The 18,235-nt window shown below is 35.7% G+C and overlaps 1 long non-coding RNA gene across 1 annotated transcript; it reads right to left on the bottom strand.

Moving 5' to 3' along the window:
• Positions 1-879: 879 nt before the first annotated feature.
• LOC121832115 (uncharacterized) lies at positions 880-16,386 on the bottom strand. Its single transcript, XR_006075648.2, has 2 exons — positions 16,253-16,386; positions 880-1,060 (listed from the first exon to the last, which is right to left on the bottom strand). It is a non-coding gene; the product is annotated as an uncharacterized LOC121832115 (long non-coding RNA).
• Positions 16,387-18,235: the final 1,849 nt, after the last annotated feature.

The following is an 18,235-nucleotide window of genomic DNA, read 5'->3' as shown; positions in this document are numbered from 1 at the left end:
GGAATATATGGTCAATGCAATGATTAGAAAAATGATCCTGAAACATGAGTGGTAACTTGTAAAGAATAGGTGAGTTTGCCATGGTGGGTAGCTGGCTACATTTGTAAGGGAAAACCAAGCTGTAGAGGAGAACATAGAAGTCCTACCTTAGTGGGGCCAACCAGGAACAAACAAGTGCAGTATAATATGAAGAGGCTTCCATATGACTGGTTTCATACCTGGTATTCTATATAATTTATCAAGATCCAATCCCTTCTGGGTCATTTTCAAGAAAACTCTGAATTTGATTAGGAAACCATGAACCTTCTCAAATAAATAATTTTCATACAACTAAGCAAGGCAACCTGAGCACTCATTTGTATTACTCTAAATTACTCAGCAATGTTGCAAATGTGGACACCAGCAGGAGTGGAGGCCTGCTTTCAGAATGGACTCAGATTCTGAAGTTTCTATTATGGATGCTCGTGGGCTGAAGAATTATCTGTCATAGCTACAGATATATTCATACATGCACATAACATGTAACAACTTTTCATATTTTCTTATTCTTTTCTTGAATATATGCAGATGCTGGTAAACATGCTTCCTTTGAGATGATGCCATTACCTCATTGATTGCTTCTGCCACTTTTTTGCTCCAGCTGAGGTTTTAGGTTATAATTTCTTAGGAGCACAATCAATACAATGTACACATTTCTTGATAGAGTGCCACATTCTCAATATAGAAAGGCTCAGGCAGACACTTTTATGGATCTTGGTTGTATCTTTTTTTAGGAGATACTGCAAAAGGCTGAAGAAAGGAAGATATCCCATAATATTAAGACAGCAGTTTTAGTAGTGACTCACAGAAAATAGTAAGGGAGCAAGTGGAAAGCACAAGTTTGCTAATAATTTTTTGTATTTATGTCTTCATGACCATTCGTTCATTGATTGATTGATTGATTTGTTGATTTATTCCCTTAGGCTTTCAGCCCAGGCTTTCCTCAAACTCAGTATGTAGCCTTGGATAATCTTGATCTCCAAACTCTCTTGCCCTGATGTGCTGAGGATATAGACCAAGCCTGAAATTAAGAACATGTTTACACAGATATGTTAGAAAGTCCAAAATATTAAAAAGAATGTTGAGTCCATGTATTAAAAAGAAGAGACAGGCTAGAATTATTTGGAGTTATGATAACAAAGAATCTAAAGCATAAAATTTTTGAGCAAAGGTTTTATAGATGATGACAACAGACTAGAATGTATGAGAAATGATAATTTTCATATGTTCAGTACTTGCGAAGTTCTGGACATAATGAAACTCTAATTTTATACACAAAATATAATTTTATGCAGTAATTTTGTTTAGTCCTTGACTGATATTCTAATTTAGAAGGGCAACATCCGGTGTGGGTAAAAAATAGAACAGAATACAGTACATTGAAAAATGATAAAAGCCAATTGCAAAGCTATGTACATTATGACTACATAGTCTTACATGCACCCTTATTAATAGGAAGATATTTACACAACTATTAAAAGTTATTTCAATTGAGTGGGATAAGTTTTATTTTCTATAAGTACTTTTGTTCTTTATAAGGCATATACCTTGTAAAATGAGAAAAAAATCTCAAGAATGTTGACTATCCAATATTTACTAACTGATATTTGTTAAAAGGCATTTTCCCATTCAGTGGCTCTTGTCAAAAGGAAAGGTCTCTGTCTTTTTCAGAATAGAGCAGTTCACTGATGGTTATGTTGTATTTTTTTTCCAATAACTATCTAAAAAACTGTCTGGGGTCAGAAAGAAATAGTGGCATGCGTACTATGAGTGCCGCAGGGAAACTGGTAAATCCAGTTAGCTAGTATTAGAAGACTAATACAGCTCCATTTCCTCTGTGAGAAACCCAGTGTAATAACTTATATTCCTGAGAAATCAAATACCTCTGAAATTTATATAAACCAGACAAGCCATGGTATGCTATGTTGAGTTTCCTAGGGTTTGTACTGCATAATGTGATGCAGCCTGACATTAAAGAGATCAGCTTCTCTTTGTTTGATGCTGTTTCTAAAATGCTGTATAACAAGTCATTATGCAATGTGGGCATTTATCTTCACATTGCAGTGACAATATATTTGTAAATCACTGAGGGTACTGCATTTTATTTGCATTCATTTCTTTTGGCAAAACAATAGTTACATCCTGCCTCCTTATAATTTCTACAACCTTATTCATGCACGCAGTAGCAACAACATTGAAAAAACATCTAGACAGTTTTATGCAATCACAAAGCGGTAAACTCAAGAAGAAAAAATTTGATAATTTAATGCTACTGGTTATCAACGAAGCTGCTACTGGGACAGATTCTCAATAGTTCATATTTAGACATAAAGTTTTATGCTATAATGTAATTTAAGTATTGCCAGAAAAAGAAAAGCCTTATTTAGCCATTGCAATGTTCATTCAATACATATGTTTTGAATGCCTACTGTGTGTCATGCTGAACTCTGTGATCTGGGAATATGACATTAATGGTGAATATTCTTTTTGTAGAGCTTTTGTCTTTGTAGAATAAGGCAAGTAAAAAATAAGAAAAAACATCAAGGATATAGTGTGTCAGAAACTAGAGTGCTATGAGGGGAAAAATCACCACCAGGAAAACAAGAACATCCACTTTTGAAAGAAAATTGTTCTCCTATAGCAGAGAGGGAGAACTTCACTAAACAGCTGACATTTGAGCAAAGAAAAAATCTTGTGTTTATGTAGGAAAAGAGCAATTACACAGTCCTTCAAGTGAGAATGTTCTCAGAGCATGTGCCAACAGCAAACATGTTATGCTCCCGCTAACTGAACATAAAGCTTGTAACTCTAAAAGGGCTTGTTTCTTAAAATTTTTATTACTCTGAATTTGACAATTTTTTTATAGAAATTAAACAAATTAGGAAAATACTGAGGTGTCATTATGTTGAGAATAAGTTATTGACATTAATCCTTAACATTTACACATGTATCTATGCATATATGTATATGTAAATATTAAAAATGTCTGGTAGAGTTCATGGATAAGCATCTCAAATTCAATTTTCTAGGAGGAATTAGTATGCATGGTGCTCTAACTTGAGAGATTGTGATTATTATTCAAGGTTGCCCCAGACCACTCTCTGAATTCCTAAACACACACTTCGTGTAGCTAATTTTTGTATCCTCTTTACTTAAGCATATTTGGGCCCATTTTGCTTTGATTAAAAATATTTAGACAACCCTACATTTTTTCTTTGTCTCAGATCTTAAAAACAGCAAAGATAGAATTATTCTGTTGCCTTTTCAGTATTAAGTATTATTAAGGTGAAGTTTAAAACTTAGAATATAAACAATATACAAGAACATGTACTTAAAAGTGAAAAACACATGTAATATTTTATAATCATTATAAAAAGATAATCTAAAATTAAATTAATAAATTGAGAATGTGTTCAAAGCTTTTATGTGATCTACTTTCTTAATTAAATTATTTAGTATATTTATATTATTTGCTTGTATAATTCCTATGTATTTTATGCTTATGAAGTGATAGAAAACAATACTATTATTATACAATTTTTGACTGTCAACATTTAGGAATAATAATTTTGAAAGAGTAACCATAATACCCATTTTAGCTAGACAACTTATAAATACATTAAAATGAAGTATTGGTATAACATGACATTTTAATCATGGGTTATGTTTTGGTGATCAAGATTTTATTTATGTTATAGTAATGTTTGACTATTACTAATAAAATTGTCACTGTGTATGTGATTTGGTAGCCTGTAGAGGGAACTGGAATGTGTCCCTATAGCTTCAAGAATTTTTTTTCCACAGATCCTCTAATCCTCACTAAACTAATTATTAGAATAATGTCTGCTACATGTTCAGATTCCCTGACCACCTTTCATGATATCCCTTGATATTCAGTTATATTAATAAGAAAGTAGGAGGCAATAAGACCAGGAAAGAATATACAGATTTACAGTGACCTTTACAAAAAAGAAAAAATACAAATTAATATGCAAAGTGCATTAATGTGAGTGGGCAAGTACTTACAAGTTTATTTAATATAACATTCAAATTTATATTTTTAAGGATTTATATTTTGCCTTTCTATTATACATTATTCTAATTATATAAGCTTTCTCTGGACTTATCACAAAATGACTGTTACCATTTCTGTAAGGCTATGAAGGCACGTTGATGTCAACTATAAAAATAAGTGTTATGTATGTGTGTGTGCATACCTGTGTGTGTGTGTGTGTGTGTGTGTGTGTGTGTGTGTGTGTGTGTGCGTGCGTGTTGCATCTTGTGTGGATCTCCTTTTCCTCAGGGGTCATTGGAAGACAAAGGGAGCAGAAATAGCAAGCAGGATTTAGAAGGTCATGAATATGATGGGAAGAACTTCTGGAAGTCAGCTTCACAGAGATATCTATCTCCTTTTTATTGTTCCAGGTGTATAAAGGTTCTTAGGGTTTATGCACAGGAAGGGCTAACTGATCATAACACAGCACCTAATTATCATATACACAGGAGGAAAGAGCAGGTCTTATGGGCTGAGTCATACAGTGTTTGCAGGGAGCTCTGTGCAGGGTCATCCTCCAAATAAAGTCAGGCATCTGAGCTTAGAGACACTCTCCAATTAAGGTTAGATAGAGAAGAGGAAGTTCCACTAAGAAAGGGAGTCCTCCATTTTGTGCTGAGCTCAGAGAGACACAGTAGATTGAGACCTTAACAGCAGGGTTCTCCAATATCTTTGGATATGAATTACATCGGCCTACAGATTTTTTTATTTTGTTTTATACATTCTTACCAAATTTGGACAGTATTGTAATATTAATTGTTAAATGACTTTGGAATGAACATTCTGACACTTTATTTTTTGGAGTAGCACAGGGGTCTTTGTTGTTATTTTAATTTTTATTTATTCTTCTCTCATATAATACATACTGATGACAGTTTCCCCTCTCTCTACTTCCAGTTCATCTCCCCTCCCCCTCACATCCACTACCCCTGTCTGCCCCCCCTCAAAAGAGCAGCCATTCCAGGGACAACAAATGAACATGGCACAACAGGATACAATAAGACCAGGTACAAACCCCTCACTTTAAGGCTGAATGAGGTAACCCAGTGGGAGAAAAGTGGTCCTGAGAGCAGGCAAGAGTCATAGACACATCCATTTCTACTGTCAGGAGTCCCCCCAAAACACCAAGCTAGCAACCATATGTGTGTGTGTGGGTGCACATGTGCGTGTGCGTGTGCATGTGCGTGTGCGTGTGCGTGTGTGTGTGTGTGTGTGTGTGTGTGTGTGTGTGTGTTTGTGCAAGAGGACCTGGTGAAGACCCATGTAGGCTCAATGATTACTGCTTCAGTCTCTTTGAGCACCCATGAGCCCTACTTTGTTGATTCTGCTGTCAGAGCTCACCTGATGTCCTTGACCCCTCTGCCTATCATTGAACCATCTAGTTCTATATGTGGTGATATTTTATTTGTACTGAAATGTTATTTTAATTTTATGTTAATAAATAAAGTTGCCCTGGGGTCAGAGCTATTAGAGCCATAGTGAGAGCGTGGTGGTTAGAAGAGCTAGGTAGATTTCTGTGTGTTCAGGGATACAGCCAGTATTGGAGACATACGCCTTTAAGACCTGGAGGGCGGTACTTACAGGCAGTGATGAGGCAGTCATGTGGTTGGGTTTACAACCAATGAGAAGGCAGAACAGAAAGATTATTTAAACAGGGACACAGGAAGTACCTCCCTCTCTCGGGGAAGCTAGGAGCACTGGAGGAGGTAAGATTTTATCTCTGAGCTCTGACCTCTCGGCTTTTCTCTTTTACCTTGGCTCTGTGTTTCTTATTTTAATAATACGATTGGTTACATCTACATCTGGCGCCCAACGTGACAAGAATCCATTAAAAACTGCTTGGGGCCGGCTCCCTAGCCCCGGCCCAGGTCTGGGCTCAGGCTGGACTGTGAGCTGCTTGCTTAAAGCCAGTGCTACAAACAGCTCAGGCCTGCCCTGCTAAACAGGGCCCCTGCCTGTAAAGCCAAGCCTTGACTCGGCTCAGAGGGAACAAGTGGCTGGCTTTAAGCTTTAGCCGGCTACCCCTTCGCTTTCACTTTCACTTTCACTTTCACTTTCGCTTTTGCTTTCTCTCTTGCTTTCTCTCTGTCTCTCTGTTTCTTTCTCTCTCTCTCTCTCTCTCTCTCTCTCTCTCTCTCTCTCTCTCTGGATTTACACCTAGGACTCTAGGTGGCTGTTTTGAAATTCGCTCGGATTTCTACTGTTCTACGCAGATTTGGTAAGTCATAAAGGAAACTATTTAAAAGACAATTTTTTTCCACATTTAAAAAAAAAATGGGTTTCCTGTGTACATTGGAAGAAAATTGGGTTTTGTTTGAAATTTTAGGCAGTCTGACAATGGAACAACTATATGAAAAGATTAGTATTATGGGAATTATGCAGTTAATCACCATGCTTATTCTCATTTTACTATTTAAAAAGATAGTCGATTTAAGTGCCAGGATAACAGCTTTAGAAAAACCTGTTAATTTTAACAGTGAAGTTGGTTCAAGTTTGGATCATAAGGTTACAGAAAGAAAGCCTGTTTTCACACAATCATCCTTAATTTATCCTGTAACCGTACAGGAGATGCCTGATCAAATGGCTACACAAAATATCTGGGCTCCAATTGAACTGATGGATTTTAAAAGGTTTAAGGAGGCAATAGTATCTTATGGCATGCATTCCCCATATGTAAAGCAAATGTTAAACTCTTGGTCAACATATAATAGGATTATACCACAGGACTGGCGGGACCTTGCACAAGCTGTTCTGGAACCCAGCCAGAGAATTCAATTTCTGACTTGGTTTAAGGAGGAAGCTAGAAACGTAGAAACACAATGGAGGGATAAAGGAATACAAGTTTGTCAGGATCAGCTTATTGGAGAAGGCCAATATGCTTCAATACAAACACAATGTTTATATGATGTTCAAACCGTAATTTTATGTCGAATGGCAGCCTTGAATGCATGGGACAGAGTTGATGAACCAGGAAAAAAACATGAGTCATTCACAAAGGTTATGCAAGGCCCTAAAGAATCTTTCACAGATTTTTTAGAAAGACTGGCTTCAGCAGTAAACAGAATGGTCTCAGGATCAGAAGCTAGTAAGGCAATAATTGAAGCTTTGGCATTTGAGAATGCGAATGCAGCATGCAAAAGAATAATCAGGCCGTTAAGGGCAAGATCTGCACCTTTGGAAGATTGGATTAGAGAAACAATTAATGTTGAGGTTGATGAGCATGATACGTGGGTAGGAGAAGTAATTTCAAAAGGTTTGAGGAGTGTTAGATGTTTTGGGTGTGGAAAGCAAGGACATTTTAAAAGGGACTGTAAACAGGTCAATCCTAGAAGCAATGTTTCTTCAAGGAACAATGGCAACAGAATGCCCCTTCCTTCTGGAGTATGCAGAAGGTGTGGTAAGGGAAAACACTGGACCAACGAATGTAGATCAACAAAGGACAGACAGGGTAATCCTTTGCCTCAGTTTTCGGGAAACTCCCGGAGGGGCCTCATGCAGGCCCCCATAGCAAAACCAGTTCAAACCTTTCCTGCAGCTGTAGAGGAAATCCCTGCTCTGAGCGATTAAATAACCAAATGACTATTGGAATAAATCATGCTGGTCAGGATGATGAAAAAGAGAGAATAGAAAATTCAGGAGAAAACATAAAGAAAATTTTTTGGCAAACTTCTATTAATGAACAGAGACCAAAATTAACGATAAAAATAAATGGTGTTTTGTTGTCTGGTCTGGTAGACACAGGTGCGGACATTACCATAATTGCACCAGAATTTTGGCATCCAGCTTGGCCTCTTCAGGAGGTAAACGTTCAACTGTTAGGAATTGGGACATTATCTGGAGTGAAACAGAGTGCAAGATGGCTGGAATGTATAGGTCCAGAAGGACAGAGAGGAAAATTAAAACCATATGTCGCTAACATAGCTATGAACCTGTGGGGTCGAGACTTGTTGCAACAATGGAATACTCAGATTAAAATCCCTCCAATCTCAGAAACAAATCATAAACTAGCACATGTTTCTGAGAGAAATATTAGAAGGCATTATTTTGAGTGGTCACCAGCCATCCATATTATACAGGAACAGGGCACAACAACTGATAATCTTCCAAAAATACCAACAGCTCTACCTTTAAAATGGTTAACAGACAAGCCTGTATGGGTTCAGCAATGGCCTTTAACAACAGAGAAACTCCAGGCTTTAGAAGAGCTGGTAGAAGAACAGTTAAATGCTCAGCATATTGAACAGTCAACCAGCCCTTGGAATTCTCCTGTATTTGTTATTAAAAAGAAATCTGGTAAATGGAGAATGGTAACAGACCTTAGAGCAATTAACAAAGTAATTCAGCCGATGGGCTCTCTACAATCTGGAATTCCTTTGCCTACTCTGTTACCAAAAGGATGGCCTCTCATAGTTATTGATTTAAAAGACTGTTTCTTTTCAATACCCTTACAAGAAAAAGACAAAGAAAGATTTGCTTTCACAGTGCCTACTTATAATAATTCTCAACCGGTTAGAAGATTTCAATGGAGGGTCCTCCCACAGGGAATGTTAAATAGCCCAACTCTGTGCCAATATTTTGTACAACAGCCATTGGAAGTGATACGTAAAAAATTTCCTAAATCTATAATTTATCATTATATGGATGATATTTTACTAGCTGACTCAAATGCAGATACTTTAGAAAGAATGTTTGAAGAAGTAAAGAAAATTTTGCCTTGCTGGGGATTACAAATTGCTCCTGAAAAAATACAAAGAGGAGATTCTATTAATTATTTAGGATATAAAATAGAGCTACAAAAAATTAGACCCCAAAAGGTGCAAATTAGGAGAGATAGACTACAGACTCTTAATGACTTTCAAAGATTATTTGGAGATATTTCTCATCTACGAACTATTGTTGGGGTAAAAAATGATGAACTGACTAATTTGTTCAAAACCTTAGAAGGTGACAAGGACTTAAATAGTCCAAGAGAATTATCACCTGAAGCTGAGAAAGAATTGGCCTTGGTAGAAAAGAAAGTACATGAAGGGCACGTGGATCGTATTGATCCAAAGCTGGATTGCATTTTGGTTATTTTACCCTCTAGGCATTCCCCTACTGGAATATTAATGCAGAGGGAAGATATTATATTGGAATGGATATTTTTACCAAATAAACCAAATAAAAAATTAAAAACTTATGGGGAAAAAATCTCTGACTTGATTTGGAAAGGAAAATTGAGACTTCGTCAATTAGCAGGAATAGACCCAGCAGAAATTGTCGTACCTTTAACTAAGGAGGACATTGAAAAATTATGGACAGAAAGTGAACCTTGGCAAAGAGCTTGCAGTAATTTTTTGGGAGAAATTAACAGCAAATATCCCAAAAGCAACAGAATTGATTTTATAAAGAGAGCTGATTGGATCTTGCCTCGAATTGTACGGCAAAAACCCATATCTGGAGTTCGTACATTTTATACAGATGCCAACAAACAAGGAAAGGCAGGTTACAAATCAGAAAATTTAAGTAAAGTGGTACAAAGTCCTTATAATTCAGTGCAAAAATCAGAATTGTATGCTATTCTGTTGGTATTAATGGATTTTTCAGAACCTCTCAACATAGTAACTGACTCTCAGTATGCTGAAAGAGTGGTATTACATATTGAGACTGCAGAATTTATCCCTGATGCTTCAGAATTAACTTCACTATTTATTCAATTACAAGATACAATCAGGAAAAGGAGTCATCCTTTATATATAACTCACATCCGATCTCATACTGGTCTGCCAGGCCCTCTAGCACAAGGCAATGATGAGATTGATAAATTATTGATAGGAAATGTGCTGGAGGCCTCAGAATTTCATAAAAAACATCATGTCAATAGTAAAGGTTTAAAAAAGGATTTTCCCATAACCTGGCAACAAGCCAAAGAAATAGTAAAGAAATGTCCTACTTGTTCCTTCTATAATCAAACACCATTACCAGCAGGATGTAACCCAAAGGGTACTCAGAGGAATGAAATCTGGCAGATGGACGTGTTTCACTTTGCAGAATTTGGAAAACTGAAATATGTACACCACACTATCGATACTTATTCAGGATTTCAATGGGCAACTGCTTTGAGTTCTGAAAAAGCTGATTCTGTAATCACTCATTTGCTAGAAGTTATGGCCATTATGGGTATACCTGCACAAATCAAAACTGACAATGCTCCATCATATGTCTCTGTTAAAATGAAACAGTTTTTTGCTTATTACAATATAAAGCATATTACAGGTATACCACATAATCCTACAGGTCAAGCAGTTATAGAAAGGTCAAACAGAACTCTAAAGGATATGCTAAATAAACAGAAAGGAGTAACAAAAACCCCCAGAAATAGACTGCATAATGCTCTATTAACTTTGAATTTTCTGAATGCCAATGAGAAAGGAACAACAGCTGCAGAGAGACATTGGGTAATAGAAAAAACTACAGAATTAAATCAGCCTATATACTTTAAGGATGTGCTGACCTCAGAATGGAAGCCAGGGTATGTATTACGTTGGGGACGAGGTTTTGCTTTTGTTTCTATAGGAGAAGATAAGCTGTGGGTACCATCAAAATTGATAAAGGTTCGATTTGAACAAGAGAAACCTCTTAATTAGAGGAGGTGATAGTTCATCAACCAGCATGAACATCCAATTTAAACTAACTTGTACCTGTAACACATGTCTTTTCATTTAATCAGATAATAACTTGCCAAAAAGGAATATCCCCAAAATTAGTCTTGGGGGAAGGTTTTTGTTTTTGTCTTTTAGGAGAATGAAGGTTAAGGAATCTGAAGGACACAAGACAAATGAGACAACTGAAGAAAAGGGACAAATCATCTATCCCAGGAAACAGAGTATATTGGAGTATATGGCATATGGGTATATATTATCTAAAAAATTTTATGTCTTCTTAAATGTTTGTTTCTGCTTTTCTCTAAAGATTTAACACTATTGGTTTTCTAATAGTCCCAGTTCAATTAAAATTTAAAGCTGACTTTGGAGTTGGAGAATGGCTCTCTCCTTCTTTAAACTCAAGCATGTTGTTAAAATGAAAATACAAACTCCCTGTATCATGACAGAATAAAAGAGCCATTTTCTGCTATGGGACAGGACAAAAGCCAAATTAATTAAGGGACTATTCTATTACTAATCTCAACTCTTTGATTCTATTCTGATTCTTTAAACTTTTCTTAAAGTATAAATTTTATATCAAAATTTACAAGATTAATATATATATATACATTTTAAACTTTGTTAAGATATGAATGGTCATATAGAGTACTAACTAATTCTAGAAAAAAGGCTTCAGTTAGCTGCATATATATGTCTTTGTGTTCGAGTCTCTTATCAGTTTTCTGCAGGAAATCACGGCCAGGCCTAACATCAACTGAAGTCTCCGGAAAGAAGATGGGGCCCCACAACAACAACAACAACAACAATTCCACGTGGACAATAATAATATCACTAAGCTGACAAACATCATCTACAGATCAGCTTTGAACTACAAGGTGCTCAGAACAATTTTGAGATGACTAGCTGAGATGATCCAGTCTCAAAGACTACTTGAATAAGGACTTGAGATAAACCCTGAACTTTGGCTTTATACACAGACTGGATAATAATGAAGGATATAGTTACCTTTCCTAGAATTTGACAATTAACCTAAATTTTTCTTTCAGGATAAAGATAACTTCACCCATACCCAGCAGGAAGCAATTTTAAGAATATGACACCCACATTGCCAAAGAAGTGGTGTGGGGCGGGTGGTTTTTTGGTTCTTTTAATGGGTTTTGGGTCTGGGATAATTTTCAATTGTTTAGGGGGGTTGGTTACAAGTTGTTGTCAAGGGTTAGGAAAAAGGCTAAGCAAAGGAGATTAGATTTAAGGTTCTTGTTTAAAAAAAAAAAAAAAAAAAAAAAAAAAAAAAAAAAAAAAAGAAAGAAAAGAAAAGAAAAAGACAATTACTAGTTTTAAATACTTTACATTATTACCAACTATTAGGATATAAAGAAATGAAAGTTAGTAGTTAGACATTACAATAGAAATTGTAGTCATATTAGATATGTTTTAAAAATTGAGCAGATATATTTTAGACAGGTCATCTTCAAACCCTTCAGAGATCTAACGAATATGGCATTTAAAATATTTTAATAACTTAGAAATTTTTCTTTTTTGAGACATGTCAGCTCCTGGCAGTACCAATCTACTTCAGAGAAAATATGGGCATTGAAGAAACTGCATATGGAGTTAATTTTCATTGTGGCAAAAGTTAGCCACTGGACAACAAAGTATCCTCAAATCAACAGGACAAAATGGACAGACAGAACACGAAACAAAGGACTACCGATTCCTGCCAAAACAAGTATGGTTATGGCTTTATCAGAAGGCATCTTCTGAGGCCAGGACAATATGGCACCATCCCTGAAGTGGCCTTCACAATCTGGAAAAGGTACAGTGCCCTTTTCTTTGAAGGCAGCTGAACAGGCAGTGGGCCGATGGCTTCTGTTGTGCAATGGAACAGCAACTGAAAGCTCACGCCTCTCAATAGTAGACTGGCATTTAATAGAGGGATGTGGAGAAGGGCATGCTTAGATGAAGCCATATATACACAGCCAAGAAGAATGGACAGCTGAATTCAAAAACCATCAACAATTTCCAGAATTTAAAATCCTGAATCATGACATGACACTAGTGGAATTCAGGTGTTTCTGGTACATGGACTGCTCTCACCCAGTGTGAGGTTGAACTGTTGACCTTGTGTACAACCTACTTCACAAATGAGTCTGTCAGATACGCTAAGCCTATAGGCTGAAGATGATGCCCCAACACTGTGGAGAAACCTCAGGTGACTGTCCAGGCAGCTGGCTGTTTCTGTCAACTCACAAAATTTTTGGAAGTTGCTTTTGTGCACTTCCTGTTTTTATTTTTGTTAGCTAATATTATTTCCTTCTTGGGTCTCTGAGGGAGTTGAAGATTAGTTAGTTATAGTTGAAGATTAATTAGGATAGAAAGTGAATTAGATACATTTTGGACTTACTAAAATAGGATAGATAAGGGAATTATTTTCTCTGATTTGTCAAATACAAATGGACTAGACATCGTTTAGGTATTTGTTACTTGTATATATTGTATATAGTTATTGTACTTTTGTATATAGTTTTTCTTTTGTTAGTTATAACCTTTTGCCTTTTTTCTTTTTATTAAAATAGAAAAGGGGAAATGTGGTGATATTTTATTTGTACTGAAATGTTATTTTAATTTTATGTTAATAAATAAAGTTGCCCTGGGGTCAGAGCTATTAGAGCCATAGTGAGAGCGTGGTGGTTAGAAGAGCTAGGTAGATTTCCGTGTGTTCAGGGATACAGCCAGTATTGGAGACATACGCCTTTAAGACCTGGAGGGCGGTACTTACAGGCAGTGATGAGGCAGTCATGTGGTTGGGTTTACAACCAATGAGAAGGCAGAACAGAAAGATTATTTAAACAGGGACACAGGAAGTACCTCCCTCTCTCGGGGAAGCTAGGAGCACTGGAGGAGGTAAGATTTTATCTCTGAGCTCTGACCTCTCGGCTTTTCTCTTTTACCTTGGCTCTGTGTTTCTTATTTTAATAATACGATTGGTTACATCTACATCTATATTTTTCTCTTTTCTTTTTTTTTTTATTACTGTTGTACTTGTACTGCTGGTTTAGAAAATACACATACTCCTGGCTCAATTTGGGAGGTAATGTATGCATAGAGGTTTGTACAAATATGAGCTAAACAGAAATGATACTCATGAACATGCCAAATGACCAAGGAAAACCTACGAGGGCTTAACTACAGAAAGAACTACAGGTAATTTTTGAGGAAAGCTGGACATGAGCAAGATGGTCTTCACCAGGGAAGAGCACCCAATTTGTTGTCCAGTGCCAAAACGTTAGCCCTAAAAACATGCATGCAAGTAACATATGGACTCAATACATTATATTTAGGAATATGTATGTATATATAAATATACATATGCATTCATGTACAATTAATGAAAAAAGAGGCCAGCAATTTGAAGAAGAGCAGGAAAAGGTATAAGGAAGGGAGAAAGGGAATGGGAGAAATGTAATCAAATTATAAACTCAAAAATTAAAAAGTAAGTACATTTTCCAATTTATTGAGAATTTTTCAAATATCACATAATCATCTAGATTTCAATAGCAATTTTTGTGATATGTGCTTCTTTATCTTTAGTTCTTTCTTTGGTAGTCTTACTTTTTTCATTTGTATGCTTTGCTAAAGTAATGAAAAATCTGTTTCCCTTATCAAAGAACTAATTTTTTATTACATGGAATGTAATTCATTCCTATTTTATTTACTTTTCTTTCTGATAGTTATTATATTTTTAATCTACTAGTCTGTAGCTAGAGTTTTCCTGCCTGGCCCACAGTCAGGACAAATCTCTCTCACCTGCCAGTCCCACAGCCATTCAAACCCAACCAAGTAAACACAGAGACTTATATTGCTTTCAAACTGTATGGCCGTGGCAGGCTTCTTGCTATCAGTACTTATATCTTAAATTAACCCATTTCTATTAATCTATACCTTGCCACATGGCTCGTGGCTTACCAGCATCTTCACATGCAGCTTGTCATGGTGGCTGCTGGCAGTGTCTCTGACCCAGCCTTCCACTTCCCAGAATTCTTTTCCTCTTTGTCCTGCCTATACTTCCTCCTGCCTGACTACTGGACAATCAGTGTTTTATTTACTAACCAATCAGAACAACACTTTGCCATACAGAACATCCTACAGTACTAGTCTGGGATTTTTTTTGTTTCTAAAGTCTTTTAGTTGCATAATTGAGTTATTTATTTGAATGCCCTCCCCCTATAATGTAGGTATCGATGCATGTGAACTTCTAATATAGAACATCTATGATGCACCACTGTGCTTCTGGGATGTGTGTTTTTCATTTCTTCAATTCTAGGACTTTGGGTTGGTCGTTTTTCCATCTCACCTTAATTTCTTCATTCATATACTGAATATTTATAACTTCATTGTTCTGTGCCCTCTTTTGATATTTTTTGTTTTCTCTTGTTTTCTTTCCCCTAGGCTCATTATGTTATAATATGAATGATATAAGACATTATTTTTATTTTTGTATATGTTAAAACCTTCTTGAGATTCAAAAGTATATCTACTTCTGAAAGTAATTCTAAATTCCTGTATTGAAATAAGAAGGGTGTTTCTTTGTTAAATCGTTCTGTTATATTTAGTGTATTAAATATATGTTGTAGCTTACTTTGGTGATTTTTTTCTTTTTCCTATTTATCTATTTATTTATTTATTTATTTATTTATTTTTGATATGAGTGATACTTCTGTTGGTTAAAGTGGGATATTTTATAATTGTTGTAGCCGTTGTTGTTCAAACAAAATCTCAATATGTGAACCCATAATGACCTTGGACACATGATTCTTATCTCCCAGCCTTTCTTGTGCTGACAATACAGGCATATGACACTACGGACAGCTGGGACTTAGGTATCAATACATCTATTATTGTGCTGGGTGTGCCTCTCCCTTTGTATACAATAATGCTTGTTTTAGAAATTGGATGCTGTGACTCTTTTGTGTACATAGTCTCTGATGTATATTCCCTTTATCAGTATACAATGATTTGTTTGTCTTCATGGAAGATTTTTGTCATGAAATCTATATTATAAATGGGAATAATTACACCAACAGCATTTGGATTACTCTTGCTTAGAATTCCATTTTTATGTTGTGCTTCTCTAAGTCTGTTGATAAGATGAGTTTACTGAAGTTAGCACAATTTTGGATCTTGTTTTAAACTCTGAGCATCCATTTTACATCTTTGAATAAGATAATTATAACTATTTAATTTAGAATTGTACTGAAAGGTATATATTGGCTCAATCTATTGTGTGAGTTTTATCTTTGCTGTGTTGAATATATTTGTTTCTTCCTTATTTGTTTTAGTTTTCATGATTTACTTAATTAAATATAAATGGTTATTTTCTAATTTTCACATTAATTACAGATATTTCCAAGGCTATCATAGTGCTTGTCTTGCTTCCTCTTCTGTGTGAAGGATTTCTCAAAGTAAAATCTCAATGCTTGCTTAGTAGCCCCAGATTCCCTGATTTAATGCTCACCTTTGAAGGTGCCTGTACTATCTCCTGTTACAAATGATCTCTTTGATGTTTGGCACTTATTTTTCTTTGTGAACATTAAGTATCATTATGGATTTGGAGTTTCTGCTGTGAACTCTGCTGATTTTCTGAGGATTCTGACTTATGACATCATTTGGCCCTTCTATGTAGATTCATTCTATATTCTTTTTTTTTCTTAGCTCCTAAAAGTTGAACTATAATCTAACAAAAACAGTTGATTTTATAGAATTGTTTCATTGAGTAAGGTTTCTTTCAGACTGAACTTCTTTAGTTTACATAAATAATGCCATATATATTTGGTCTCGTTTTCATGTCTGCTGGCTTTCATATGTTCATCTTATAATTTCTTTTTATCTATGCTTTGGTTATGTATATATGGAGTATGGGATATTTTCATGCTAATGTTAGTCAAAGGCAACTGTGAGTTTCTGGCTTTGGTGCTAGGAACCTAACTCAGGTCCTCTGCAAGACTTACAAGCTCTCTTAACTAGATGATCCATCTTTTCATCCACTTTTTGTAGGTAGCCAGTGTGGTGGTATTGTGTTCCCCAAAATATTGTGTACTCTAATAAACTTATCTGGGGTCAGAGAACAGACAGCCACTAGATACAAAGGCTAGAAAATGGTGGCACTCCACACCTTTAATCCTAGCATTCCAGAGATAGAAATCCCTCTGGATCTCTGAGTTCAAGGCCACATTGGAAAAAGCCAAGCATGGTGACACAAGCCTTTAATCCCAGAAAGCCAGCCTTTAATCCCAGGGAGTGGTGGTAGAAATCAGAAAGATATATAAGGCATGAGGACCAGAAACTAGAGGCATTTGGCTGGTTAAGCATGTGGCTGGTTAAGCTTCAGGCTTTCGAGCAGCAGTTCAGCTGAGAGCCATTGGGATGAGGACACAGAAGCTTCCAGTCGGAGGAAACAAGACCAGCTGAGAAGTTGACCAGGTGAGGTTAGCTGTGGCTTGTTCTGTCTCTCTGATCTACCAGCATGGACCCCAATAACTGGCCTCGGGTTTGATTTTATTAATAAGAACTTTTAAGATTCCTTCTACAAGCCAGAGGATTTTTCTCTCTCCCTCCCACCCCCATCCCACAGCCCCTTATAAATAATCACTTAGAGTCTTAATATTACAAATTGTTTGACATATTGCTCAGGCTTATTACTAACTAGGTCTTACAACTTAAATTTGACCATGTCTATTAATCTGTGCATTGCCACAAGATTTACTGCTCTGCTGGCATTTTGATCCTTGGGCAGTATAGGCCAAAGCAGCTTTATTCCTCAACGAATAAAAGCAACACATATCCACAGCATACAGAAGGACATCTCTCATCAACTTTCTATTTGTCATTTATTACTATAAAATTTCAAAATTCACCAACTTTTACTTTATTTCTGTCATTATTTTTTCTTCCACTTGATCAGGCCCATTGGAGAATCTTTTAATAGTTCTCTATTTTTGACTTTTAAACATTTTAATTTCAAATTTCTTTTTACCTTGAGAAGTTTTACATTTATATATAAACATTCTTTTCACATCATAGATTTTATTTCTTAATTCATTAAACTATTATTTGTGTATTTGTTGAAATTCATCATTTATAAACTCAATCTCTTGGTTTTATAGATGTTCTTTACTTTTATATTTTTAAATTAAATTACTGTTAAGTTATGAGATTTTTTTCCTTGATTCTAATATTGCAGGTACTTCTATGTTGGCAGTTGTTCATTGGTTGGAATTTTATGTATGCATCATTCCACTGATCATCTGTCTCTTAAAGTTTCAATCCTGAATATTACTCAAAGAAGAGAAAAGAAATGACAATATTAACAACATACAGAAACAAACCACATATATAAAAACAGCAAAACCAAGTAAAGCAACTACAACACTACATATAAAAGACAAGAGACAAACAATAGAAAATAAATATGAGGTTAAAATGAATAACTGCAAATGAA

This window comes from Peromyscus maniculatus, chromosome 9, assembly GCF_049852395.1.
Source record: "Peromyscus maniculatus bairdii isolate BWxNUB_F1_BW_parent chromosome 9, HU_Pman_BW_mat_3.1, whole genome shotgun sequence".
Classification (NCBI taxonomy): Eukaryota; Metazoa; Chordata; class Mammalia; order Rodentia; family Cricetidae; genus Peromyscus; species Peromyscus maniculatus.
This window is presented reverse-complemented; position numbering and strand designations above follow the sequence as displayed.